Here is a 27941-nt window from a genome sequence, read left to right as displayed (position 1 = left end):
CAGATGCCCCACAATTTTTTTTCTTGTGATGAGAACTTGTAAGATCTAATCTTAGCAACCTTTAGATAAACAATATAGTATTATTAACTATAGTCATCATGCTGCACATTTCTTTCTCATGACTGACTTATTTATTTTATGACTGGAGGTTTGTACCTTTTGACCATTGCCACCCATTCTTTGTCTCCCTTTTTTACTTTCGCTGTTCCGTTTGTTAAATTCTTTCCTTTTAGACTTCTTATAGAATTTATTTTAGCTTTCCTGGACCTATCTTGTAAAGTTTTAAACTTTTCTGGCAAAATTTTCTACTTTTCCTAGAAGTTCTGGAAGAATTTCTTGAGCTTATTTTACTAATCCATTGATTCATATTCTACAGAATCTCATCTTGTATTCATGAATTCCATTGCATTAGAAAGTTTAATGGCTGGGACACCTGGATGGCTCAGTTGGTTAAGTGTCCAACTTTGGCTCAGGTCATGATCTCACAGTTAGTGGGTTCAAGCCCTGCCTTGGGCTCTCTGCTGGCTGCTCAGAGCCTGGAGCCTGCTTCGGATTCTGTGTCTCCCTCTCACTCTGCCCCTCACTCTGCACTCTGTCTCTCAAAAATAAATAAAAATGTCAAAAAAGAGAAAGAAAAAATTTAATGGTCATATTTTTCATCTCAAAGCAATTTTTCCTGCTCCCAGATTATATCTTTTTAAAAAATAATTTAAAGTTTTTACTAAGTAGATAAAATGTCTTCTTGAATCTTTTAGAAAATATACATTAGAGATTTTCTATAGTTTTTCCTTTCACTATTAAAGCCATTTTTAAACTAATCTTTTTAAATGTTTATTTATATTTGAGAGAGTGAGAGAGAGAGAGAGAGAGAGAGAGAATCCAAAGCAGGTTCCAGGCTCCAAGCTGTTAGCACAGTGCTGGATGTGGGTCTCGAACCCAGGAACCATCCATCAGATCATAACCTGAACTGAAGTTGGACACTTACCTGACTGAGCCATCAAGGCATGCCAATAAAGCCATTTTTAAAGGGTGTATTTTTTTCCTGTCTAAACAGCTTGATTGTCTTCAATTAAACTACTTAATCTTTATATTATAATTTATCTTTGCTTATCCTTAGGAGTAAGCATGCATGGATGGGATAGGAAATGAGGGAGCGATTGGAAAAGAAAGATGGGAGAGATTATAAGCTTGTCCTTATTTGGAGATTTATGTGATTTCTTTCAGCACCTGTTTTGGTATAAATCGAAAAGAAAGGGGGAAACAAGAGCAAAAGGAATAAGGGAAGAAGGGAAAGAGAGAGAAAGGGAAAGGGAAAAGTGGAAGGAAAGAGGGAGAAGGAAAGGCAAAAAAACATGAAGGTAGGGTTAGCAGTTTTATATAATCTAATTATAGGGCAATTACGTCTGAAGGGCAGGGTATGAATTAAAGCCGGGGCAGCACATCAGGGAGTTTGCCCCTATGCCAAAGAAAGTCTATTCCCTCTTTGTTTGAGAGGATAATGTCCCTGTTCTCTAACTGGCACAGCCTGTCTCTTTAGAGGCCAGCTGTGGCACTGCCCCTATTCTACTTGGCCTGCTCTATAGTTCAAGGGTAAGACAGGAGCGAATTATGCAGTGTAATCTCACCCTTGTTAGCTCTTGATTTGCAACACCCTCCCCAAACCTATCATTGTCCTAATGGCCATTTTTACTCTGGGTGGTGCCACTCTGTGCTTAGGGTTGATTTGTGAATTGTGAGTTGGCCAGCAATTCTCCCAATCCAGTTGTGGTATTGTTTTCTCTTTTCAGTTTATTGCATCAAGGAGTTACACCAGTCCAACTTTCAAGCGGACCCCAAATGGTTACATTATACAAACTGTGAGGTTCTTAAACTTGACAATGGACAGAGAGAAATTCTACTCGTTGCAGGGAAATCCTTACTTAAGCTTCAGTGAGCCAAAAGCACTTAAACCCATGAACCTTCAGCTGGCCATCCTTAGCCAGTCCGGTCTCTAGGAGGAACTGGCATTTGTCCTTGTTCTGATCACCTCGTAGCAGAATTACTTCTCCATATTCCGGATGATCAATTACAGTACCATTGCTGGTAAATTTCTTCTTCAATGCTTTCACTAGTTTCTTTTTATTGTAGTCATCAGTGATCCCTTGATCCCTTGAAAGGTAGTAAGGGTCTTCCTGCTGTTTCTTTGTTGAATTTTTATATGCATATAATCCTCAGTGCCAAGAGGAAGCAGATCATCACGCTTACTTGCATCAGCAAAGGGGTAGAAAGGGTGTTGTTGTTTCTGGAGATCAGGAGTCCACGATTTTGTGTCCTCAGAGGAACGGGCCTGCGGAAGGCAGTGGCAGGTGAAGGCGGTCCGAACGTGGGACTGGGGTGGGAACTGAGGGCAGGGAAGCCAGTGGGGACACAACGGGGAGGCTGCTGAGTGTTCCGAGGCTGCTCAGTGAGTGGGACATCTCCCGGTGTAGTCTTGTTTGCAGTATATTTTGCAGAAATGCCTTGACTTTTCCCACAATAGTTTGGTTTGCTTTTCTGATTTTCAAATTCCTTTGGGAATTAATTTGGGAGCATGAGAAGTTAAATGAGAGGATTCAGATCAAAAGTCTGTCTTTTTAATTTTAAGTAGTTGGAATAGCTTATTATCAAGGTTACATTATAGTTAATACTCTGTCAAATCAATCACATGTATTAATATATCTCCTAATTTTTGTAGTTCCTGAACTCTGGTTTATAGGCTCCCTGCACTGGAAATACCTGAGGATTGATTTAGGAATGAAGATCCTCAATCCCACCTCAGAAATTCTGCTTCACATGGTATGGTGTGGGACCGGGGAACATGAATTTTAAACCTCTTTCCAAGCAATTTTTATGAACAGCCACGTTTGGGAGTCACTGCCCTCCTCTGGAACAGCTGGACCCTTTGCAATTACAATATTTTATTTTGTATTTCTGATTTTAGGACTCCTCCCCTTCCAGCTCCTAAGGATAAAAGAATACATTTTAGTCACTTTTTTATGAGAGCAGATTTAAATTAATTTTTCCCTTAGACTTTCATGACAGTTGTTAAGATAAGTGGATACCCCCTGAGGTGTGGCAATGAAAAATTATTGCTGTAACTGTAGGGTGGTGGTAGCTACATCTGAATAGGGCACTATTAGAAAATGAGATAGTAATCCCCTACAAATTCTTTGCTGGAGTTTTTAGATCTGGGGAAGTAATTTCATCATGTGTTGGTGATTATTTGGGAAAATCCTATTGTGCTTTTTTCAGATGATAGTTGGGATTGATGGGGGAGAAAATGAAGAGAAACAGCTGGAGGCTTTGCAAGTACGTCCATAAGCAGGATGTTCCATGCCAGGGGAGAAGACATTTTATGGAAATTTTAAAATAAAAATGTTCTACTTCATGAATACATTTTTTTATCAATGTTATTTAGAAATCTTAATACTGGCCTTATTCTCTAGGGTAACACACACAGATAGGCCTCTTACTAAAGATTTAGTTGGCACATTTTGGTTTTATTTGGAGGGGGAGGGATTGGCTATTTATACTGATTCATAATTCAAATCTAGTAATATTGATTGGAGGTGCTCATGCTTAGATGGGCACAGGCAAGCAGAAGAAAATGAAAGTCATTAAAAAAAACTTTTTTAACTTAGGAACTCTGCCCTCCAGCATTCGGGCATCTGGTTCCCTTCTCTTGCCTGCCAAAGCTAACAGCCAGAGTCTCTTAAGAAGAAGGATTAGATGTAAAATCCTGATAAATCCCATTCAGTCTGAGCTGTGAACCAATAACAGAAAGACATTTGTTGTCCATCTGTCTTTGTATGAAATGCGGGAGCTGTGGTACTGGCACTGCCGTTGAAATAGAGAGTTCCGAGTCTATCTTGCAGTGTATTTCTCTTCAGGCTACAATCGGATGATACAGATACGTACCACTCTGTACTCTGAAATCACCAAAATAAAATTACTTAAGGCCTCTATATAATTCTGGGCTAACTAAACAATAACACCCACATCTAAATAGTCTGTGTGATTATGCAGACAAACTACGGATTTTCTGTTAGGTTTACCACTCCCCTAGGAACTCTAAATCTCGCTGTAGCTACTCTCTAATTTCTTCTATTTCTTTTTGTGCTTATAAGTGCAATTTGGGATTCAAAGCAGAAAAGCATTTGCAAGGCTTTGGGGTTTAGAACTCTACCTCAGAGGACAAAATGAATTAACGTGCAAATCCTTCTTACAGATCATCACATCATCATCAAGATGGGAGTAAAAGACATTTATTACATTTAATTATAGAAGGCGTGCATATAAGATAGGTAGACAAAGAGCTATTTATACATGAAACATAAGTCAAGGATAACTATACCGAAGGCAAATAGAATAGCAAGAATATGTGTCAGGTGCTGCCCAGTGTTTCAAAGCCACTAGATTCTCGTAGGGAACAAAGTGCGCAAACCCCCCATATGCTATGGTCTTTGGCAGTGTATTAGTTTTCTCTTGCTGCATAATAAGTTGCAACAACACATAGCATCTTACAACATTAGTTTGCTGTATTCCAGTTCCCATGGGTCAGGAATCCAGTATGTTTTAGTTGGGTTCCCTGCTCTTTCACATGGGTGGAATGAAGGTCTTGGCTGGCTACACCCTTATCTGGAAACTCAGCTAGGGAAACTGACTTCCAGGCTTCCCCTAATTGATGACAGAATTCATTTTCCTGTAGCTGCACAACTGAGGTCGCCATTTTCTTGCAAGCTGTTGGCCAGGAATTACTCTCAGCTCCTAGAGGATGTTCTCTATAGGCCAGAGGACTCCTTTGATAGGCCTTTCCACAACATGGCACCTTACTACCTTAAGGCCAGCCTTAAGGGTTCACTTGATTAGGTCAGGCCCACCCAAGATCATTTCCCTGGTAATTAACTCAAAGACAACCTTAATTATGTCTGTAAAATCCCTTCTCTTTTGTCATATAATGTAACCTAATCATGAGATTGGTTTCTCATCATAATCACAGATTCTCTCTGTACAGGGGGAGGAATTACACAAAGCATATAAATCAGGGGGCAGGGATTTGGGGAAACATCTGCCTTCCACAGGCACCCTAGTATTTACAGCCTCTTGTCTTAATCCATATACCCTGACCTACTTTGCATTTCACCTCACAACCATTTTTTTTATTATTACAAACTCAAGCCATTATTTTATCCATGATTTCACTTTACTCTGAATCCTTGACCTTGAGTTCTTAGATCACCCCTTGTGATCTCTCATGGCCAGTTAGCTCTTGTTGCTTTAGTTGAAGACATTACTTTCCCTTTTATAGTTCATTAATTTCCCTACTAGAATAATCTCAAGTTAAGGGATTCATCTGGAATCAGGATATTCTCTGATTATTGAACACTTGCCTGATGAGTATCTCTGATATATGCAGGGTCTGTGATCCCACACCCAAAGGAGAGGAAAGAGAAGTGGAAATCCCTCCAGAATTAGATGTATGTCTATGAACTTCCACGGATCCTGTTAGATTGTGAAGAAAATGAACCTACTCAGTCTTACAATTCCAGATTTCTAGAGTCCCTTGAAGCTGCTGGGTGAGATAGGGAAGGTGAGACTTCCTGGTCGAGTGGCCTCAGGTACTACGTAAAACCACATAAATGCATTTTTCTAGAAGTCTAATTTTGACTCAGAATATACTTCTCCACAGAAAGAAGGCTTTAAGCAGTATTTTGCTTACTAGGTCAGTTTACAAACACTTAATAAAGAAAACAGATAATGAGATGTCCTAAGTGCAGAATAGTTCAAAATGATTGCATGACTGAATTACATGCCTACCATTTCTTCTCTTTGGAGACTTGACTTAGATACTCAACCCAACTGGGCAGGGATGTCCTGTTTCAGAGTGCTGGGAAGTATTATCCTACTTTCTGAAAGTATTTTCTTAAGACTTTGTGACTATGCTACTGTGAAGATCAGTTTGGCTGTTCCTCTTATGACTCAGCAATTCCACTCTTCGGTACATACCACAAAGGATTAAAAGCAGGTACCCCAAAAAAACGTGTACATGAATGTATACAGCAGCATGATTCACAATAGCCAAAATGTGGAGAAAACCCAAATGTTCACCAACTGATGAATGGACACACAAAATATGTTATATTCATCCAGTGGAATATTATTTCACCTTAAAAAGGAATGAATGAAATTCTTATACAAGCTGCAACATAGATGAACCTGGAAAACATTGTGCTTTTCATAATCTCATAAGTGAAAGAAGCCAGCAACAAAAGACAACATGTTACATGATTCCATTTATAGGAAATATCCAGGATAGGTAAATATATAAGAACAGAAAATAGATTAGTGAAATAAAAAATAGAAAATAGTCACTTAAGATTAAAGGAACAAGAGTTAGGGAGGTGATAGCTAAGTGGTGTGGAATTTCTCTTTGTGGTATTAAAAATGTTTTAAAATTGCTATGATGGTGGTTGTACATATCTGTGCATAGGCTGAAAGCCATTTCATTGCACAGTTTAGATGATTGAGTTATACCATATATAAATTGTATCCCAATGAAGTTGTTAATAAAGAGTTACTAACGGCTGAAAGGAAATCATGTTAGGTAAACAGACATAAAGCATAAACTTCAGGACACTTTTCTCAAAGCCTAAGTAAGAAGTGGAGCCTCATTTATGACACAATGGCTCTCCCCTGGCCAAATCTTTTTCATTCACCCCAATCATACATTTATCTTTAGTTTTTGATCTAAGGAACTTCAGTGAATCTGTGCTCACTTGTAAATTAAAAGAGCTTTCTGGGAAGGGCCTGTGTGGGCTTTGATTTTTAGACCCCAGAAAGAACAGCCTCTCATCTTTGTTGTTTGAGGTTATTTTCTTCTTTCTCTTATTGAAAAGTACCTTCGTGCGGACAATTCAGGAGGGGTGAAGGTGGACATTCACATTCAATTTCTGGGGGTCATTGGCAGCTTCACAGATGCAGTATTGCTTCAGCACAGCAGCTACAAAGTCAGACTCCAGGTTTTTTGGCCATAAGAGAAAGAGAAGTGGTGTTCTGGAGTTTTGTGGAACCAAATTGGACCAAGAGCTGTCAGGGAGAAAGGAAAGAAAAGGAAGCCAATAGCAATGGGCACTTAGGAAGAAAGGCACATGGAATATATTTTCATTAATGCAGTGTCTTCCACAGTAAATAATTGCTGCACACCTACTTAGTGAATTAGACAATGTCATTTCCGTTTTATAGATGAACAAAGTAAGGCCTGATGAGTGGCCATAGTTCCTAGTGGTAGGGTTATAACTTAATCATGGGGTTTTTTTATCCTTTGATACTGTTTCTTCTCCCTCTTCTCTTTTCACTCTACATTAGCGATTCTAACTAACGCTGGAAACACTCTGGTTGTAACAACCGAGTGGGGGAATTCTACTGGCCTCTAGTTGGGTAGAGCCCATGGACACAATTAAGCTTTCTGCAATGCACAGCACAGCCATCCACAATGAATTTTCTGGTCCCAGGTCTCAAAAGTGTGGAGGAAGAGAGGATGAGGAACTCTATACATAGCTTAATATCTCATTAGCTTCCATATGCGAAGTGAGACTCTATAGATGATTCCTATTCCCACACTTATATCCCTAGTCCAGATGTGTCTCAAAACTTTGGACTTACACATGTAACTGTTCCCTACAAAGATCTCCTCATATTCCCCAAACTCAAAATATTTAGCCATCACATATTCTGGTCAGTAGTTGGATTTGCAGTGTGGCATCTCTATCGCAATTTTGTCTTATTGTTTATTTCCTTAAATCGGGATATAAATAAAGTCTACACTTGGTGATTGGTAGATATGTCCCTGAATACTTTTCCAATCTATTGTCTTCTCTCCCTTTCTTTTTTAATGTAGGTCAATTTCACTGTTTGTAACCTGTGTCTAAATTTCCCATCCATTAGTAATTGTCCTGGAGGTTTGATTAAATACAAGCTCAACTTTTTTTTTTTTTTTTTTTTTAGCAGAATTAAATCACAAGTAATGTTATGCTCTATCAGGAAGCATTTCAAGTCTAGATGCTTCTCTTTTACAGTTTTAGCAGCTATTGTTGAACAATACCTACCTCCATTAACTCCAGTGGTGACACACTAATTAAATCATTCATTCCTCATTTATTCGTTGGAGTATTTCTGTAAAGAGAAACTTTCCTTCATCTAGTATTGGTTACTCCTTTGTACATTTCATGTAGGAAAGGCCAAAAAATAAAAAAAAAAAACCCAAAAAACAAAACCCAACCTTGATTTTTTATTTAACAGTTTTAAAAATAATTCACTGTTACTCTTCAGTGGTAATCAATTGGTTTTATTACAGTATCTTTATAGATTTATAGACTGAAACTTATTTGATGTGTTTTAATCTATTGTAATTACTATCATTCTTGACATTCAAGTTGTTCCCTCTGGGAACAAAGTCCCCTTTGTCATTTTGGATGCTGGGGGTTTGTGTACTTGATCATAGTTTCTTTGTTTATCTGATCCTACTCCTACTTGATATTTGTTTTTTTGTTTAGTTTTATTTTGTTTTTTGTTTTTTTGGAAATCTTCCATATTTCTTTTTCTTTCTTTTCTTTTTTAAAAATTTATTTCTGAGAGAGAGAGAGAGAGGGAGGGGGAGAGAGAGAGAGAGAGAGAGAGAGAGAGAGACAGCGTGAGCAGGGGAGGGTCAGAGAGAGAGGGAGATAAAGAATCTGAAACAGGCTCCAGGCTCTGAGCTAGCTGTCAGCACAGAGCCTGACATGGGGCTTGACCCCACAAACTGTGATCATGACCTGAACCAAAGTCGACACTTAACCAACTGAGACACCCAGGTGCCCCCATATTTCTTTTTTATAGATGAATTTCTTATTGTTTTCCAAAGATGTTACTTATTTGGTCTTTGAAACAATATTCTTTTATCCATGGGGGAAACTGAGGGAGTTGGCTGTCTTGATCTAATTTCTCTCTTTTTTACAAAATTTCAGCTTGATTAAGGTGTAACTGATAAATGAAAATTGTTAGCTGTTTAAAGTGTACACTGTGGTAATTTAAATTAATATACATAATATTGTAAAAAGATTTGTCCCATCCAGCTTAATAACAATACATCCATCACCTCACATATTTGTCACTTTTTTCTTTTAGTAAGAACATTTAATTTCTATTTTCTTAACAGATTTCAATTTTATAATACTGTGTTATCAAGTATAGTTATCATGTCTTGATCTAATTTCTGAGAGATCTTTCTAAGATGTAAATCAGTTTATGTCATTTCCATGATTGAAACTTATAATTACCCACACCTGCCTTCATACCAATTCCAGACTCTTTAAAGAGCCTCTTTAGCCTCTAAATCCTTCTTTTTAAACACTGGGCATTGAGCCCCATGTAGGGTTTGAACTCTTGACCTTGATATCAAGACCTGAGCTGAAATTAAGAGTCCAGTGATTAGCCAGCTGAGCCACCCAGGTGCCTCAGCCTCTGATTCCTTCTTGTCTTGTCCCCAGCCCTCGATAGACTTCAGCTATGTGGAATCTCTTGTAGTTCCCCCCAAATGCCACTGTTTCTCCAGGTTTCTGTTTTTTGGTCATTATGTTCCCCACCCGCTCATCTTTGCCTTCTTGACTTCTATCCCTCTTTAGGTCTTGCCTTAGATGTTGTTTCTCTATTAGGTCTTCTCTGAAGAAAGAGTCTATATCTCCTGGGTTCCCAGGACAGTTCTAGAGTATGGTTTATAGGGATCTATCAGTGTGTGCTTAGTTTTTTTTAATTAAAAGAAATTCAAGTTAGTTAACATATAGTACAGTCTTGGCTTCAGGAGTAGAACCCAGTGATTCATCTCTAACATATGACACTGAATGCTCATCCCAAAAAGTCCCTTCCTTAATGCCCATCAGCCATTTAATCCCCCCACCCATCCCCCTTCCACCAACTCTCATTTGTTCTCTATATTTAAGGGTCTCTTATGGTTTGCCTCCCCCTCTATTCTTTTTTTAAAAATTTTTTAATGCTTTTTATTTATTTCTGAGAGAGAGAGACAGCATGAGCAAGGGAGGGTCAGAGAGAGAGGGAGACACAGAATCTGAATTAGGCTCCAGGTTCTGAGCTAGTTGTTAGCACAGAGCCTGACTTGGGGCTTGAACCCACGAACCATGAGATTGTGATCTGAGCCGAAATCGGATGCTTAACCGATTGAGCCCTTCAGGCACCCCTTCACCTCTGTTTTTTTTAATCTTATTTTTCCTTCTCTTCTCCTATGTTCATCTGTTGAGTTTCTCAAATTCCACATATGAGAGAAATCATATGATTTCTCTTTCTCTGACTGACTTATCTCACTTAGCATAATACCTCCAGTTAGGAACACTTCCATGTTCACAAGTGTCTCATTTTGTGTGGTACATTTTATAATTATGTGTTATATATCCCATAACTGTGTTATATATCCACCTTGTGGCCTTCCATGGCATTCTATAATTTCATCCAGCATTTTAATGCAATAACAATTTCCTGTGTACTTATTCTTTTGTTATGGACTGAATTGTGTTTTCTCCCAATTCATCTGTTGAACCCCTAACTCCTAATGTGACTACATTTGGAAATAGGGCCTTTAAAGAGGTAATAGAGGTTAATTTAATGAGGTTATAAGAGTAAGGCTCTGAGCCAATAGGACTGGTGTCCTTATAAGAAGAGGAAGTGGTATCAGACATAAATATGCACACGAGAAAGACCAGGTGAGGACCCAGCAAGAAGGCAGCCACCAAAAGCCAAGGAGAGAGACTCCAAGAGAAACTAAACCTCTTGACACCTTGATCTTGGACTCCTAGCCTCCAGAACTGTAATAAAATAAATTTCTATTCTTTAAGCCACTTAGTCTGAGATATTTTGTTATGGAAGCCCTAGCAAACTAATGGTCTTCTTTACTGGATTGACTTGTTCATTTCTTAAATCCCTGTTATCAGTTGTAGTGGGATGTTCACAGTGGGCACTGTATCATCAAGGTTCAGTCAGAGAAACAGAACCACCAAGAGTCATATATATAATAAAGATTTTCTTATGGGGAGTTGACCTGTAATTGTGGGAACTAATTAAATAGGCGATCAAAGTGTCTCATCTATATATCCTAATTAGAAAGGCAAAAACCTGGGAAGAAAAACTTGGGGTGAAGCGATAAAGAGCAAAGACACACTGGAACCCATGAGTTTAAGGCTGGACCTCATAAGAGTGACCTAGAACCCATGTCAGTCTTTCCAAGTCTCCAATTTTGATGGTGCAGTTGACCTGCAATGGAAACTTGAGCCCTTTATCACATGCATTCAGCTGTCTCAGGAGTAGGAGAAGCAGAAAGGGGTATTGATGGGAGCAGGCGGAGGGGCAGCCTGGGATCTGTCCCACACCTTCACGGTGAGCCAGCGGTTGTACAGGGTGTGAGTTTCAATGGTGCCTAGTAGAGAACCTGCACCGACCTTCCAAGAATTGGACAAAAACAACAACAAAAGCTGCTGCTTCACTTCCCTCTCTCAGATATTACCTAGATGTTACTTGTGGCTCACACTAACTTGAAATTACGAGTGAGGAAAATTCTGGGAAATGGGATTCCACCTTAGCTAAGTTGACACAATATGAATAACTATGGCTGCTGGATATTGTTTGTTAAATAAATAAGTGATATTGAAGCTTGTGACCTGATCATAGTATCATGACCATTCTCCTAGAATGGAAGAGACTCATAGAACCCATCTAGCATTTTGTCTAGGAGCTTCATGTGTCAGTTTTTCCTTGAAGACTTTGAGGGTTATTCAACATTTTATGATGAGGATGGCATTTTATTACTAAAATAATGGGGATGAATCAAACCTATCAGATAACAATGCTTTGATAAGAAGGTTAAATCATGAGAGTGGACCATAGGATTAATTTGTAATGTAGGTAAAATATAAAAGATTGACAGAGAATATTAGGTGGCCATTCTTGTTGCTTCATATCCATCCTTAAACTAATGCAATTACAGATTACCTGGTTCATGAGTTCGCCAGTTTACTGTTTTGCTTTTGCTTTGCCTCTTCCATTTACTGACTGCCTTTTTATTCATTCAATGTGAACTGAAGAGGGAGAACTGGGAGTTTCTGAAACACACACTGTGACATTGAAACGTTTTGTTCTCTAAATTTCCCAGGGACCAGCAGTTTGAAGTGGAACAAAAACTACCACTGCTGTTGATTACTTATATTGAAGGACAATGTATGTTTCAACACATTAACTCACAAAAATGATTTACTGCCACAGCATCCAAACAATGCTCTGTAACCGATGACTGTAGTTTTTAGATAAGTGATAATTTGCATGAACAATGCTTAGTCTCTTTATCTGGGACACTTGAAGCAGCTCAGCTGTTATACAAAGGTCCTATGGACATGGGAGATTTTTATTTTCTGTTCGCCAGGGTCACTTCAGGAACCAGTAGATCAGAACTGTGGATCTGTCACTCATTCTTAAGGTCTTCCGCTTGGCCACAGTTAAGGGGAGGTAGGCTTGCAGGAGACAGAAGTGCTTGCTGAGGCTAAATCAAGTGACCATGCAGGGACTGAATACCAAACATGAAATACTTGGCCAAAACGTCTGCAATGGAATAATTGATCGAAATATTATTGTTATATAAGCTGATTTTATTTATCCAATTAAATCTTAGGCATCATTTTTTAATGTGCATACCTGCAGGTTGCTAGCATTCTTCTTTTAATTGGTTTTGACTATGCAGAATGATTTTTTCATCTCTCTCCAGCTGGTTCATCAGAATTGGAGGGAGAGAAAATGACCCCACGGCCCTCTTCTCTCATCCTAATGAAGTAATAGGCACAAAGCTGGAATAATTTTGGATTTTCCACATGGATTTTCTTGACTATTTCTTTTAATACAAACATAAGAATGATAACCAACTCTTTGTCCTCAACTATTTCCATCTAGAATTATGCATGGAACACTGTATGTGGGCTTGGCAGTTAAATGAGAGGAATTTGCAACCTCCCAAAGCAATGCAGGTAGAAAAGAAAGGAGCTGAAATGGGATTGAGAAAATGATAATAAGTCATAAATGATAATTAGAAAGATCCTGGTAGGTCGATGGCAAGGATCTAACAAGTCTCTAAAGGTCGATACAATTCCTTGATTGCTGTCCACATAGCAAAGAAAGGGATCCCATCATGTCACATTTCTTTGTGTATTACTGTAGCGGCTCACCTCTGTCTCTTCCCAGCTCATCAACTCACACAGCCCTTAGAAACGAAACACGCTGTCTTTTCCTGTTGTCCATTTCATTTGATCACTGAAAAATACAGACTCACTCGAACCACTAGAGGGATCTCTCTTCTTGGGAAAGGGAAAAAATATTAATAAAAAAAAAAAATCCCAATCTAACTTGTATAATAAACTCTGAACTTGAAATGGCACAGGGAAAAGCCAAGCAGGGCCACAAATTAGCTGCCGCAATTTTCAAAGATGTTTCTATGCCTGCAGAGGGGCCCTGTCCTTGGGGAGTCTGACCTTTCTAAGATCCTGAGAGAATGTGGCAAATGTGGACTTTGTCACACAAACACACTTTGAACTACTGGAGTGGGCTTCTGTGGTAACTTGAAGGGAGAAGGATGCAGGCTGCAAAGAGGATGGTGAGAGGCCAGATCATTTAGGCCAATCACATTTGTAACTCCTATTTTATGGTAGTTTTGGAGAACTTCACATTTCGACATTTCAAACCTTTACACATTTGAAAAAAATATGAGAGTGAGGTAATACACACACACACACACACACACACACACACGCACGCATACACCCACACACCATTATTTAATTTCACAGTTTATGAAGCAGATATTTGTATCACCATTATGTATATACGGAACCAGACTCAGAGGAAGTTAAGTCATTTCTGTAACCACTAAAGTGGAAAAGCCAAAATTTTAATTCAGTTCAGGTACTTTCAAGCTTCCTGTGGAAATAACCAGAATTTTGGAAGAAAGGGACTGTCCTACTGCATGTATCTGATAGCTAAAAAATATAGAAGATAGCCATGTAATATAAACGTTTGAAAAGCAGACCTAAGGAACTTCAGAGAAAACATTAAAAATTTTATAGAGAGATATTTAAAAGGGAAGATGGCTGGAGAAAGATAAAAAAATAAAATAGTGAACTTTTGACAACACTCAAAATTACAAGGGAGAAAGATGCATCTAAAGAATCAGATAGTAATAAGAGGGATCTTGTGGGGGGTCCCTGGGTGGCTCAGTTGGTTGAGTGTCTTCCTCTTGATTTTGGCTCAAGTTATGATCTCACGGTTCATGGGATCGAGCCTCACATCAGGTTCCATGTTGACAACGTGTAGCTTGCTTGGGATTCTTTATCTCCCTCTCTGTCTCCCCCTGCCTCTCCCCCCCCCCCCATCAAAATAAAATAAGTAAACTTAAAAAAAAGAGAAAGGTCTCTAGTAAGCTCAGATTTTACGAGATATGAGAGAAAGATGGCAGGAGCCATGAGTCACTAAGGGCCATGTAAGGGAGTGAAGCAGATTTATGGAGAGCATGTGAGGTAGTTGAATCTCCTCCATCAGCCCATGTATGTGAAAGATGCTCAGGAGAGTGCAGTGTGCAGACTACATGGAGAGGAAGAATAATAAAGCAGGAACCTGGTATGTAGGACAGACTGTTTAAGGAATGACAGATGAGAGCAAATCAACACACATTTTTATGTATGTTATCAACCTTTTAAAAATATATTGAATGTTTTTTTCAGGAAAATAAAATCAAATTTGGAAAGCTACAAAAAGAAAACTTGGAAGAGAGTGATACAACTATAATTAAGGAGAAATGAAAGCCCAAGGAAGACAGAGCAGGCACAACGGCAATCCTGGGTCCTTCTCAAGCCCTGATCTACGGTGACAGAACCCTGACTTTTTTTAAGTTATTGGGTGGGTTTTGGCTTCAAGGGTGAGTGGAACTTTCCTGTACCCTAAGAGTTGAGTATTGATTCCTTTAAATGTATCCCAGTTATTCCATTCACTTTTAAAGGATTGGTTTAAGGATGGGCACATGATGTCATTCTGGCCAAAGAGACACAAAGGGAAAGCCTTGTATAGGGAGTGGCTGAAAATGTTTCTCTGTTTTAAAAAGAGACACATAGAAGAGAGGTGCCCTCTCCTCTCTTTTGGACTTTAGATGCTGCTGTTAAACATGGGGTGCCTAAAGCTGCTGTAGCTGTCCAGTCTTGATGCTGTAGTTTAGCACCTGAAATAACTAACCATGGAAACACTTCCTTAGGTCTTCTTATGCAGAGTGTATTTTCCTTATTTGTGCCAGCCATCTTTTTTTTTTTTTTTTAATATTTTTATTTATTTCTAGGAGAGAGAGAGAGACAGCGTGAGCAGGAGAGGGTCAGAGAGAGAGGGAGTCACAGACTGAAACAGGCTCCAGGCTCCGAGCTGGCAGTCAGCACAGAGCCCGACGCGCGGCTCGAACCCACGAACCGCGAGATCACGACCTAAGTGAAAGTCGGATGCTTAACCTACTAAGCCACCCAGGCGCCCCTGTGCCAGCCATCTTTAAGTCTTCTCTTCCTTCCTGACCAACCGTCACTTAACTGAGGCTCAAGTGATCACTATACTTTAAAAAGAAAATCCTAATGAAAATGAGAAAAGATGACTTAAGCAAAGTTGATGTAAAGGTACTTAGTATTTTATTATTATTATTATTGAAAATGTTCATGTATTTATTTTGAGAGAGAGAGAGGGCGCACGCACGCGCATGAGTGGGGGAGGGGCAGGGAGTGAGAACACTAAGTAGGTTTCACACTGTCAGCACAGAGCCTGATGCATACATCAATCTCACAAACCGTGAGATCATGACCTGAGCAGAAAATATGAGTCCAACACTCAACCAACCGAGCCAACCAGACACTCCAAAGTACTTAGTGTTTTAATGAGGAGTAAAACAAACTGGGGTAAATGAAAGTCAACAAAATTGTTTGAACATAGGGAAGCTAATGGTATCAGTATGTGATCTCAGAGGCAGGAAGAGCGTTCAAAACAATGACTAGGCATTTTGAAATGGCAATTACACTTACAGTCACTGGTATTTCCAGAGTAACTTGGATGTGGGTCCTCAATGGCTCATTTGTATTCATCCACAGAGCACCTGCTATCCTAACAACGACCGTCTGATACATAGTTTCTTAGAAGTATTTTTTCAATATATATTTATTTTGGAAAGAGAGAGACAGGGTGCAAGCACCCTAAAGTATGATTGGTCCTATCTCCTTTGCATCCCCCCCAAAAGTCAGTATGATAGTTTATATCTTTCTCTTGCTTAGGTGTCCTTCAGTCTGGAGTGCCCTCTTCCCTTGTTTTTTGCTGTTCCTTTTGTCTAAGAAATTTGTATTATCCCTCAACATCTATCTCTTGTCTGGTTTTGATACTTCTTTGATTCCTTCCTCTTGCTTGTGGATTCCAAAATTTTCACTGAAAGGGCTATATCATTCGTTGTATACCTAAAAAGTATGTATTAGCATTATCTCTCCAAAATGATTATTTCTGTGACTGCTATGTTGTTTTACATAGTGCTTGCTCAACCAAGGCTGTTTAGATTGAGATTACTGACTGGGTAATTTGTAGCCAACCAAATATAAAGGGAGTGGGAATGAGTGAAGGCAGTGGTGATAGAGATAAAGGCATGATGAAGAAAGTGAGTTGGATTTGGTTGTGGATGAGTATGGTAGGATGAAGAGGAAGAAATTGGTGGATGACAAGATTTTTGGTTTAGGTGCCTGGAGATCCTCTTGATGCTGTCAAAGGAAATGGATAATTGTAAAAGAAAGCTTGTTGGTGGAAAAGTGAGAGTTACCACTGGGACTTAAACTGGCTCTTTGTGGTGGCCATATGGTTGACTTTTATATGTTACAATTTAAAGGTACTGAAGAACTGCTACCTCAAAGCATTTTCCTCATCAAGCTTCCAAAATGCCTTCCCTGTCACATTTCAATTCCACCTTTACATATTGCCTTGCTATTCCGGGGTAAGACACAGCAGACTGTGTTTTCTGGACTCATTTGCCAGTTCACTTCCTGTTAGGTCCTGCCAAGGAGCACTGGAATGACATGAACATAAGAAGCAGGGAGAGACTTTGTTATTCCTGTTTGCTGATCCTAGTACCTCACCTTGGCAGTGACATTTTACCCCTGCGGGAACAGTTTATCTTAACAGTGACAGTTGATTTGAATTGCCAGCTTCTTGAAACTCCCAAACGTAGTTAATTGTTCCTTTTCATCAGAACCAACAGCAGCCAGGCTTTGCCCCCTCCTTAGAGATCAGAGTCCTATTTCTCCAAGACCCCACTCTGAGATCCTAAATTCTAGTAATATAATATCTTCCTTTTTATTCTATCAGTTCCATGGCTGGTAGCTGCTTATTATCTCTGGGTAATCTTTAGTGCTCTCTATTGCTCTTTCAGCTCTCAAACACCTGTATAACCAGCCTCTAGATGAAATCCTTTTTGTTAAAATGCTTATGGTGACTCCTCTTTTCTGATGGTATTTGACAGGTACATTGCTAGAAGACTCTAGTAGTTGAAGGGCTATATAAATAGAATGGGGTTCTCCAATAATTCAGTTGGGATGATCAGGGAAGAATTTATGCTTAAAAGTAGCATTTGCAAATGACCTTGAATATGAGTGGGATTTAGAGGTGTAGAGATGGGGTGGAAAAAGCCTTTCAAGACAGGAAAACACTACGAAAACTGCTCATTAATAGGAAAAATATTGTAAGTATGTTGGAAATCATCAATACGGAAAGTTAATATCTGCTATGGATTTGCAAAGGTAGGATTGGACCAGATCTTGGTAGGGGAGGATCTTAATGCTAGCCTCAGAATTGCTGAACCATCAAAGGCTTTTGAGTAGCAGGATTGTAATATTAGATCGGAGGAGGACAGAAAGAAAACATAGTTGTTGAATACTTATACTTTTTGTTGTTGTTGTTCTTTTTTTAAAGTTTATTTATTTATTTTGAGACAGAGAGAGAATGCAAGCAGAGGAGGGACAGACAAAGAGGGAGAGAGAGAGAGAGAATCCCTCTGATGTAGGACTTGAACTCAGAAACCTGAGCCAAAAGCAAGAGTCAGATGCTTAACCAACTGAGCCATCTGGTCACCCCTGAACAGTTATACTTTGAAAAATAACGTAGTCAGTATGAATAAGTTCTGTGTTACCACAGGGATAATGGGGTTGTCATATTCTTCTGTTTCTTCTAAATCATATTTAACTTATCTCTGAGTTTCCAATCATCTGACTGGCAGGACATCCATTATTAGTGATTATCGGGACTCTTTACTTTCTTCTAAGAAGCTGGGACTTGAATAATTCCCTGAAAATGAGGGGGGTCCCTGGTCCTCAGTTTATGATAACCACCATTGTTTTCTTGTTAATTTTACTGTTGGGCAAGTGTGTGGGGACCTGAAGAGTCTCTGTCATTGAGGTCCAAAGACATTTTTCACATCGTTCTGTTTGCCACAAGAAACTCTCAAGGTCAGGGTTTTTAGTTGTCAGCCTCTTTGGATCTCTATATTCATCACCTTTTGGAAGTTCTACCTCCTCCTGAACTTTGCTTGAAGTAGAATACAGACCTTTATGTTCCTTGTAGAGGCAGAAGAGTGGTCTCCCCAAGATGTTACAGACTACTTCCAGAACTTGTAAATATGTTACATTATTTGGAAAAGGGAAACTAGGGTTGCAGAAACAATTAGGCTGCTAATCAATTGACTTAACATAAGGATATTGTTCTGGATTTTCTGGGTAGGACCAATGTAATAATAAGGGGCCTTAAAAGTTGAAGAGTTTAGCAGAAAAAAAGGTTGAAATGTTGCAATGTGAGAAGGCAGCAAGCTGCAGCTGTTGGCTTTGAAGCTGGAGGAAAAGGACCAGGAGCCAAGGGATGTGGGCAGTCTCTAGGAGCCAGTGAAGACCAGGAAGCATACTTTGCTCTAGAACCTCCAGAAGGAGCCCTGCTGACATCTTGATTTTGGACTTCAGGCTTCTGCTCCCCATTGAGACCTCTGTTGTACTTCTAACCTACGTAACTGTAGGATAATACATTTGTGTTGTTTTAGACCATAAGTGTGCGGTAATTTGTGACAGTAGCAGTAGGAAACTGATGTAGTCTTGAAGTTGCCACATCTCTTTCCCTTGAACATGAGATGCTTCACTTCATATCTATGTTTCTGACGCAGTTTGACTTCTTTCTATCTCAGCTCCAGAATATCCACCCTTCCCTCTTTCAGGGTAACTAAAAAAATATAAGGGTGTTTCCGTAGTACAAACCCTGAAATACAAAAATATTTTTAGTTTCCTCCCAAAAGGCTTGGATCTTATAATAAGAGTCAACAAATCTCAGTCTATATGCCCAATCTGGCCTATTTATTGGTTTTGAAAATAAAGTTTTATTGCAACACATTTACTTGTGTATTTTTAGGGCTGTTTTCATACTATAATGGCAGAGTTAAATAGTTGTGACAGATTACATTAAATATTTACTATCTGGCCCTTTGTAGAAAAAGTGTGCTGACCTTAGAAACAAAATTATAGCTAATCTTAGGGTAGGTATAGGGATAAGCGTGAGAGCTACAGAATTTCCTTTTCAACTGTTATTCTATAGCAGCAATAAGAAAAACAGAAATTAGAATCTCAGAAGATTAACTCATGGTTGTTGTATAATGAGCTGAAAGGCGGCCTCAGAGATTCCAGGTTCTAAATCCCTGGAAACTGCAAATGTTACCTTGTTTGAAGAAATGAGTCTTTGCAGATGTAAATAATAAGTTAAGGATCTTGAGATGAAGAGATAACATGGGGTTATTCCTGGTGGGCCCTAAATGGCATCAGGAGCATCCCTATGAGAGGGAAAATGAAGTCAATGTGAAGAGAAAGGCAGAAATTGGAGTGGTACAACCCGCAAGCTGAGGAACATCAAAGAATGTCAGCAACCATCAGGAGCCTGAAGAGCCTCAGTAGGAAGCAAGGCCCTGTGGCCCACTTGGTTTTGGACTTCTGGCTTCCAGAACTGTGAGAAAACAAATTTCTGGTGTTTCAAGCCACCAAGCGTGTGGTAATTTGTTACAACGGCAATTGGAAACTCATGCAGATGGGAAGACCATTTCGAGGAGACAGCAACCTTTTAACCAGCCCATATGATTGAAGCCAACAGAAATTTTATCTGCTTATGAATTCCAGACTGATCACTTCACATAATATCTGGCTTTGGTGGAGGAAACGCAGGGAAATGCAAAAGACCATGTTTTGGGGACTTATAGATTTTGTGGGTATTCAAATCATTTAACATTGTATAAATGATTTCATAGTGATACAAAGTTCTTAGAGTAAATCATTTTGATTCCCACTTCTGTCTGGCATAAAGAAATAATCAGCATTTCAGAATGAGCACTTGGCTGTTCTATCTACTGCCCCAATAACGGCTTGTGGAGCAGACGATATGCCAGCTCACTTTCCCTCTCTTTTTATTATTGCATTTTCAAACTCAGTATATATACACATTATATATTATACATTATATCATATTATATTATAATTATAGTATAGTATAGTATAGTATATTTTATTATATATATTTAAGATACTTCTACACAGTAGCATAATAAAGGAAGGTCCTAAAATTTACCGAGAAGTGTGTATAATCCCTTTTCATGGGTACACGTCTGGTACATTGTATTGAATCCTCCTTGTCCAGCCACAGATGCACAAACAAGTTCTGGACAGGCTTGGCTTCTCTTAGGGGTCACCTAACAGGGTGTGGATTCAGGTAGCACAGGGTCACTGCTGCTCATCCCCTGCCCTGGGGTCTCGCTGGGATCTGCTTTGGAACCTCATTAGGCTTCTCAGAAAGTCCCTCCATTTGAGCAACCTCTTGTGGTGGCCAACTCAACAATGCGCCTTTGTAAGGTCTCTCCCTTCTTCCCTGTTTACCATACCTTTCCATCATTTCTAAATAGTTCATGCGGCAGCTTTTATCTTAGGCTTTGTTTTAGGGGAAACCCAAGCTAGGATGTGAGAATACTGCAGTCACAAGAAAACACCAATAGATACTGATTGTTAAAACCTTTTCATTATGGATATTTACAAGCAATCACTAAAGTAGAGAGGAGAAAAACGGAACCCCATGTACACTTCACTCATATGCCCTGCCCCCAGAGTATCTTTGAAGTAGATTTCTGGACAATATTTTTATTGTGAAGTGAACAAAAGATTCATACATTTGTAATGTTGCTAGTTATTCCCAATTCCCCTCATAGGGACTGTATCCTTATAGATCCTTCTCGCCAACAAATGTGAGAGCCTATTTCCCTACAGCCACTCCAACAGAGTGGGTTGTCAGGGGTTTGGATTTCTGCCAATCTCACCCAGGCAGTTTTAACTGCATTCTCTTATTATGAGCAAGATTAAGCATGTTTCTAAGTTTATTTGTAAATTCTTTCGTCATATCTTTTGCCCATTTATCTATAGAAGTTAAGGGGAAGTTAGTCTTTTTTTCTTGCTTTTCAAAAGGTCTTTTATACTAGGGAAATTAACACTTTATCTGTAAGATAATTTAAAACTACATTCTTTTCAGTGTTTGTCAATTTACTTGTTTTTGGTGTTGCATTTTGTGGACCATATCTTTGTAAGATGAGGTCATTACAAAGTAATTATTAGAGAAGAGACCTGTATGGAGATTCTATTAAATAAACATTGAGAGTGAATTCACTTTTCCTAAATTCTTCATGGAAAGTTTACAGTAAAACTTTCAAGTTTCAAATGATCTCATGCCATTCTAACATCTGGCAGTTAACATTTTATCTAATTGTCTGGGCTTTATTTATTCTTTGTCATTCTTTTCTTTCTCTATTCCTGAGGTTTTCAGTTTCTCTCCTTCTCCTCTACCCCATTCCCTTTCTCCTTCTCTCTCTTTCTTTCACGTGCAATGCATCATTCCAGCCAGCCTCTGCATGTATTATATGAACAAACAGCAGAATCTAACAGGAGAATAAACATTAATCAATAAGTATCCAACACTTGTGAAGCTGTAACGCTGTGACAGGGTTGAAAGGCGAGACACAAGACACTGAGACTATAGTTGTGTTTTCATCCAGCCACCGGGGACCAAGAGAAGGCATCTTTGAAGAACTACCAATTGAATGAAACTCTGAAGGGTGAGTAAGAGTGAGCTAGAAAAAAAGCAGCGGAGCTAGGTTTTTTGGCAAAGTGAACACGGTCTGCAGTTGGAGAAACCTGGAGCAAAGCTGGTAGAACTGGAGCCGGGAAAGCCCCGGGAGCCTGAGGGGAGACCGGAAGGGCAGGGCTGTGGCTGGGGCCAGGTCTTTAAGAACATTTCAAAGCCACGGGCTGATTTAAAGAGAAGTGAGTACAATCAGATCTGTATTTTGAAAAGGTCACTCTGACTCCTTTATGGGAAGCCTATCATAAGGGTGCCTGAGTGGGAAGCGGCGCAGACAGCAGGTGGGTGCTGTGGTTTGGAAGAAGACAGGGAGGGGTTGGCGGTGGTTTGCATCACGGACCTATCTCCTCCGGGACAAAGCTCTTTTCACAACTAATCAAGTGAAACAGATAACTTATAATGATAATGGCTAGAAGAGAAATACAGACAAGAAAAAACTTCTTTCATTGAATTTTGTATCACACCCATTAAAAAAAATTGGAAGATGGGGGCGCCTGGGTGGCTCAGTTGGTTAAGTGTCTGACTTTGGCTCAGGTTCCAGACCTGCATGAGGTTCTGTGCTGATGGCTCAGAGCCAGGAGCCTGGTTTAAATTCTGTCTCTCCCTGTCTCTCTGCCCCCCCTGCACTTGCACTCTGCCTGCCACTCTCTAAAAAATAAGTATGCATTTAAAAAATAAATAAAAAATAAAAATTGAAAGATAAAATACACTTGCAGCACCAAAATGGGTAAACACACAGCCATTCATTCAGTTGCTTTTAGTTATTTAACAGTTTGAACTTAAATAATCAGTTCTAGTTCTATTACAATTCCTTACGTAAATACTCTTCTGATAATTATTAAGTGAATTTAATTACAACCAACATGTAAGCAACAACGCAGTGAAAACCATTCTAATGGAATGTTTTTTCCCCTTGATTCAATTTTGTTTTAAAACTATTACTAATCTAAGAATAGTGAGTTTCAGTTTTAAAGATACTATTGAAAATGTGTGAAATAAAATTTGTATATAGCAAATAGAATACTGTACCTCATGGTTCACACTTTGTTTCACTTCTTACTGTTTTTAACACAAATAGAGATTCCAAGCAGTCACACAGAATGACAGAATTGAAGTAACTTAAGTTCTGCCTCTTTGTCTTTACAATCACTGTGCTGTCATTGTGTATTTTGAATCTGCTGTTTAAATGAAAAGATGAAAGCTACATACAGCGCCCAAAGTGAATTTGAATGGTTTCTGAACCATTACAAAGCTATTTTGAAATGAAAGTATGTGCTGAGTCCACAAGAGCTGAAAGCTGACTATACAACTGGAAATTCTCCAAATTAACTCCCCTTTAAAAATATAGCGTTTATTAAAGAATAAGTGATAAAAATGTGCTAACTTGAAGCTTACATACATATTAACAAAACTTAACATTAGCCAGAGCAATTATTTAGAATTTAGATCAACAAAAATTTTAGGGAGTAGGAGTAATTTTGTTACTGACATTGTTTAGAAGTGTCAGCACATGGTAATAATAGAAAGCATGTGTTTTAAAAGGCTCTGTAGGTAAGATACACCCCTTTATTGCCTGCATCTGAAGAAGATATCACCCACCACTTGGTCCACTTCTGGGTGGCACTGAATGTGGAGAAAAATGGATACATTTTCAGGAAGAGTAGTTCAAAAGGGAACCACACCTCATCCCTGCTCTTAAGACAGTTTATGCTGTAGGTGAGGAAAAGAGACAGAACTCTCTGATTCAATGGCCTTCCCATACTGTCTGATGAATAGGATACCTGGTAAGAGTGAGTCATGGAGTATGTGATTTGACTTGAAACTGAGTGATTCTCTCCCTGACCAAATGCTAGCAGGGCTCCTCCGAGTCCTCTTCTGGATAAGGACCGAAGTTGGTCTATAAAGACTCACCCAAAACGTTAACAGAGAATCTAGGAGCTGAAGACTGTATCCCTATGATGACCCTAATCCCCTTAAAGCACCTGCCTGAGAAAACTCAAGTCTGCCACCCAGGCACCAGTATGTTCCAAATGACACCTGAAGATAGTGCCCCTGTCTTCCAGCCTCATTGGGAGGGTACGAGCCCAACTTGAACAAGCACGAGCTAATAAGCCCAGATGAGTTTCAAGTGCACCAACCCCCCTCTTCCTGCGTTTTGTAGTTTTTCACTTCCCTGATTCTACTGGGCTGCTGTTCACTGCCCCACACCCCTTCCTAGTCCCTCATTTTCCCTTTAAAACATCCAGTCATCTCTGTACAAATAGAAGTGGAGTTCAGTTCACACTGTGCTCTTTACCCTATTGAACATAGTAATATACTACATCCCCAGTATAGTATCTTACTGATGAAATCTGTCCTTACCACTTTAATAGTGTCCAGATTTGTTTACCTCTGACAAGTTTACAAATATATATGTTTGTGTGTGCGATCAAAAACAGCCACATAAAGCAGAAGCATTACTGGGGTAAGATCCATGGGAAAATTCTATGACAGACAGTCCTTCAAATGAAATCCATTTGACTCTGTCTTGTCCAGTAGAAGTTGGACAAGACAGAGGACTGGTGGAAACTTAAGAAGTTTTCCTGCTGGTGAGAACTAGTAATAGAGATGAAGATTCTAACTAAGGGCTTTGGAGTTGCTGGAGGAAGAGCCTATGCTAAAGTGGGAAACTTGTAGAATGTACTAGGTGAATAATAATTGCTGAAACACAGATCTATAAAATTTCGGAGATTTAAAAAAATGTTTATTTATTTATTTTGAGAGAGAGAGAGAGAGTTGGGGGTGAGCAGCAGAGGGAGAGGGAGAGAGAATCCCAAGCTTGGGGCTCAATGTTATGACTCTAAGATTTTTGAGTTGGGAATGTAGGTGGGTAAGTGTGCCATTTGTTAAGAGAGGAAGCAAAAGTAGAAGATTAAGTTTGGGGCTAAAGGTGGAAATGCTAAACTAGAAGTGCTCTGCTCCTGGAATGAGCAAAGCCACATGTCCACTGGGTTTGGACAGGATCAGATCACAGAAAGAATGTGGAAGATGTCTTCTGAATTCCTCTTCCTCCTTCTGATCCCTCTGTTGCCTTGTTCAGTAGATTACTTCCTCGGTCTTCTGAACCTTCAAAGTGCTGTTCCAGGTTTCGCTGATACATACTCAGTTTTCCCCTGTCTTAAACTTCTTTTCATAAGGTCCACTTTCCAGTCAGCTTCTGCTGTATCTCTCCTTTCCCCGTCATGTGTAATTTTGTTTCCATGGTAGCTGCCTTCACTTCCTTCTCTCCCACCCCTCCCCAATTCATTGAAACGTGGCTTCCACCCCCACTGAAACTGATTCTGAAATTCAGTTTGGCAAACACAACAATGACTTGCTTGTTGCTAAACCCAATGGGCTCTCAGCCCCGAGCTGGCCAGAGGTGACAAATTTTGATGAGCAGCCAGTACACAGCAAATATTTAGTAAATGGGGGTTGTTATTATTATAGTTAGACTGAGTTCATTTTTTAAAAATGTTCTGCTAAATTTTGCCCCCCCCAAAAGAATTATCTTTACAATTCATCACTTTACTGAGCATTTCATTTCTTAATGAATTTGTGTTTCTAATGATCTACCATCAAAACAATGGGAAAATTCAGTGGGGAAAAATCATTCCCAACCATTATATACTGTCACAAGAAATAACAATATAAACCCCATAAAAATTGTTTGACTAAGTCTTTCACCCATCAACTAGCTGTTTGTTTCAGTGCTCTGAAAGCTTCAAATAATGCCAGTTTCCTAAGGGGAATGGTAGGTTAAAGCATTTTCCTCAAAACCTCCTATGTTTTCTTGCAGTACCTACAAATACCTAGTGATCTTCTCTAGTAAGAAAGAAAAAGGAAGAATAAGCGTCATTTACTAAGTGGCATGTTTGATTTACAGTCTAGTAGTTGCACAGAGTTAGTGGAGTACTCATGTTTCAATAGCTCAGAGCATCAAAAGCATAGCTATGGTGATGAGCACTCTTAAATCATATCTCTGCCTCAGTGGAAAAGGCAATATGCTTTCATAGAACACTGTGACCTAATCTTTCAGTCTCTTTCAGATGAAGGAACACAATCTACAAATGACATATGATACCTTATTTTTTGTTTTTTTTTTCCAGTTTGCTCTGAAAAGAGCAGTTCTTTATATGTCGACTCTCTGAATTATGAAAGCCAACCTTTGCCGTGTGTGCCTTTGTGATCAGATACGCTCAGATTTACCCATGATTCACAAGCGATAAAGCTCATGCTCTGAAGCAGAAAAACCACAGGGTAGTCTCAAAATTGTTGGTGAAGTGGAGTCCTCTGTAACATAACGCCAATGGTGGATGGTGTGAACATGTTCAGGGTTTATTCATGGGTAAACATAACACACTGTTTTTAATTAAAAGATTATGATGACTACAGTGATCAATCTTACCTAGATTCTACATGAAAACTTAGGGATGATGTAGGCTTATGATAGGAGAGTTACAGATATAATTCAATATCAGTTTAATAGAAATAAGTGAACTATTAATAGCTAAAGAGATAGGAAGAGACTTAATAGCACAGCTCTCTGAAATGCTCACCCATGATTTCTCTATCATCACAAGGAGAAACTCGAAGATAGCAAAATGTAGTGCATAAGACAAACTATCTGATGCACTGATGTGTTGAGTAAGAAAATTTGGATGAAATATTTTAATTTAACATCAGGCACATCTATTTTTATAAATTTTTTTCTCTTGTATTGTTCTTTTTTCCTTTGTGCTTTTTCATACAGCTTACCTTAAATTCACTCAGCTAGATTACACCACACAGCAGGATTAAAAACAACAAATGGCCTATCAAATAAGCATAAGACAAATAGGCAGAAAGATGAGTACATAAATACACACACATGTAGATTATTTTGTTGGTCTCTTGGAAACCCCCTAAAATGTCCCTGCTTTGCTGTCCACTATTGAGCTTAATTAGATTGTTTCTCCTTTTTAAAAGACTAGGAGAGTTCATTTTCTGACACATGGCATTATTTCTGTAAGTCAAGAACATACATTGGTATATGGAATGTAACAGGTAAAGAACAGAGCCTCACTCAAGGCATTGTGTACCACAGAGCTTTGTAGAGATACATGCATAGGAATAAAAAAATTAAAAAAAAAAAGCTGAGTAATCTGGCCAAGGAATCTTGGGAATTCTGGAAGAGTTGAGCACCCCAGGACAGGAGCTGAACATCTTCCTTTTCTTTCATTCTCTTTCGAATAACCTGTAGTTTTGCATGGCAAGTATTGATGACCAGAATCACTTTTTGTTGTTGCCAGATTTAGTCTTCTTTTCATCAACTGATGAATGAACCTTTCCTTACTCCCCTACAACCCATCTCTTCTTTCTTTCCTTTCCTTCTTATTTCCTTCCCTGGTTCTACCACTTAAAGTTTGTATAATCTTGAGCAAGTTACTTAATTGTTCTGTGCGTTAGCTTTTTTCTTAATGGGAATAATAATAATGATGATGATGATGATGATGGTGGTGGTGGTAGAATATCCTCCAGACTTGTTTTGATTTTTTAAAAATGTTTATTTATTTGAGAGAGAGAGAGAAAGAGAGAAAGAGCAAGCAAGGGAGAGGCAGAGAGAGACACAGAATCCAAGGCAGACTCCA

General features: G+C 39.1%; 1 long non-coding RNA gene across 2 annotated transcripts; it reads left to right on the top strand.

Annotated features, from left to right (window-relative positions):
* The first annotated feature begins 1926 nt into the window (after window positions 1-1926).
* LOC120240990 lies at window positions 1927-3410 on the top strand. Of its 2 annotated transcripts, XR_005530802.1 has the most exons (4): window positions 1927-2082; window positions 2215-2345; window positions 2735-2814; window positions 3271-3410. It is a non-coding gene; the product is annotated as an uncharacterized LOC120240990 (long non-coding RNA). The 2 variants fall into 2 exon arrangements; XR_005530801.1 differs by lacking the exon at window positions 2215-2345.
* Window positions 3411-27941: the final 24531 nt, after the last annotated feature.

The sequence above is a fragment of the Hyaena hyaena genome, unplaced genomic scaffold (assembly GCF_003009895.1).
Source record: "Hyaena hyaena isolate Hyena2069 unplaced genomic scaffold, ASM300989v1 scaffold_272, whole genome shotgun sequence".
In the NCBI taxonomy this organism is placed as follows: Eukaryota; Metazoa; Chordata; class Mammalia; order Carnivora; family Hyaenidae; genus Hyaena; species Hyaena hyaena.
This window is presented reverse-complemented; position numbering and strand designations above follow the sequence as displayed.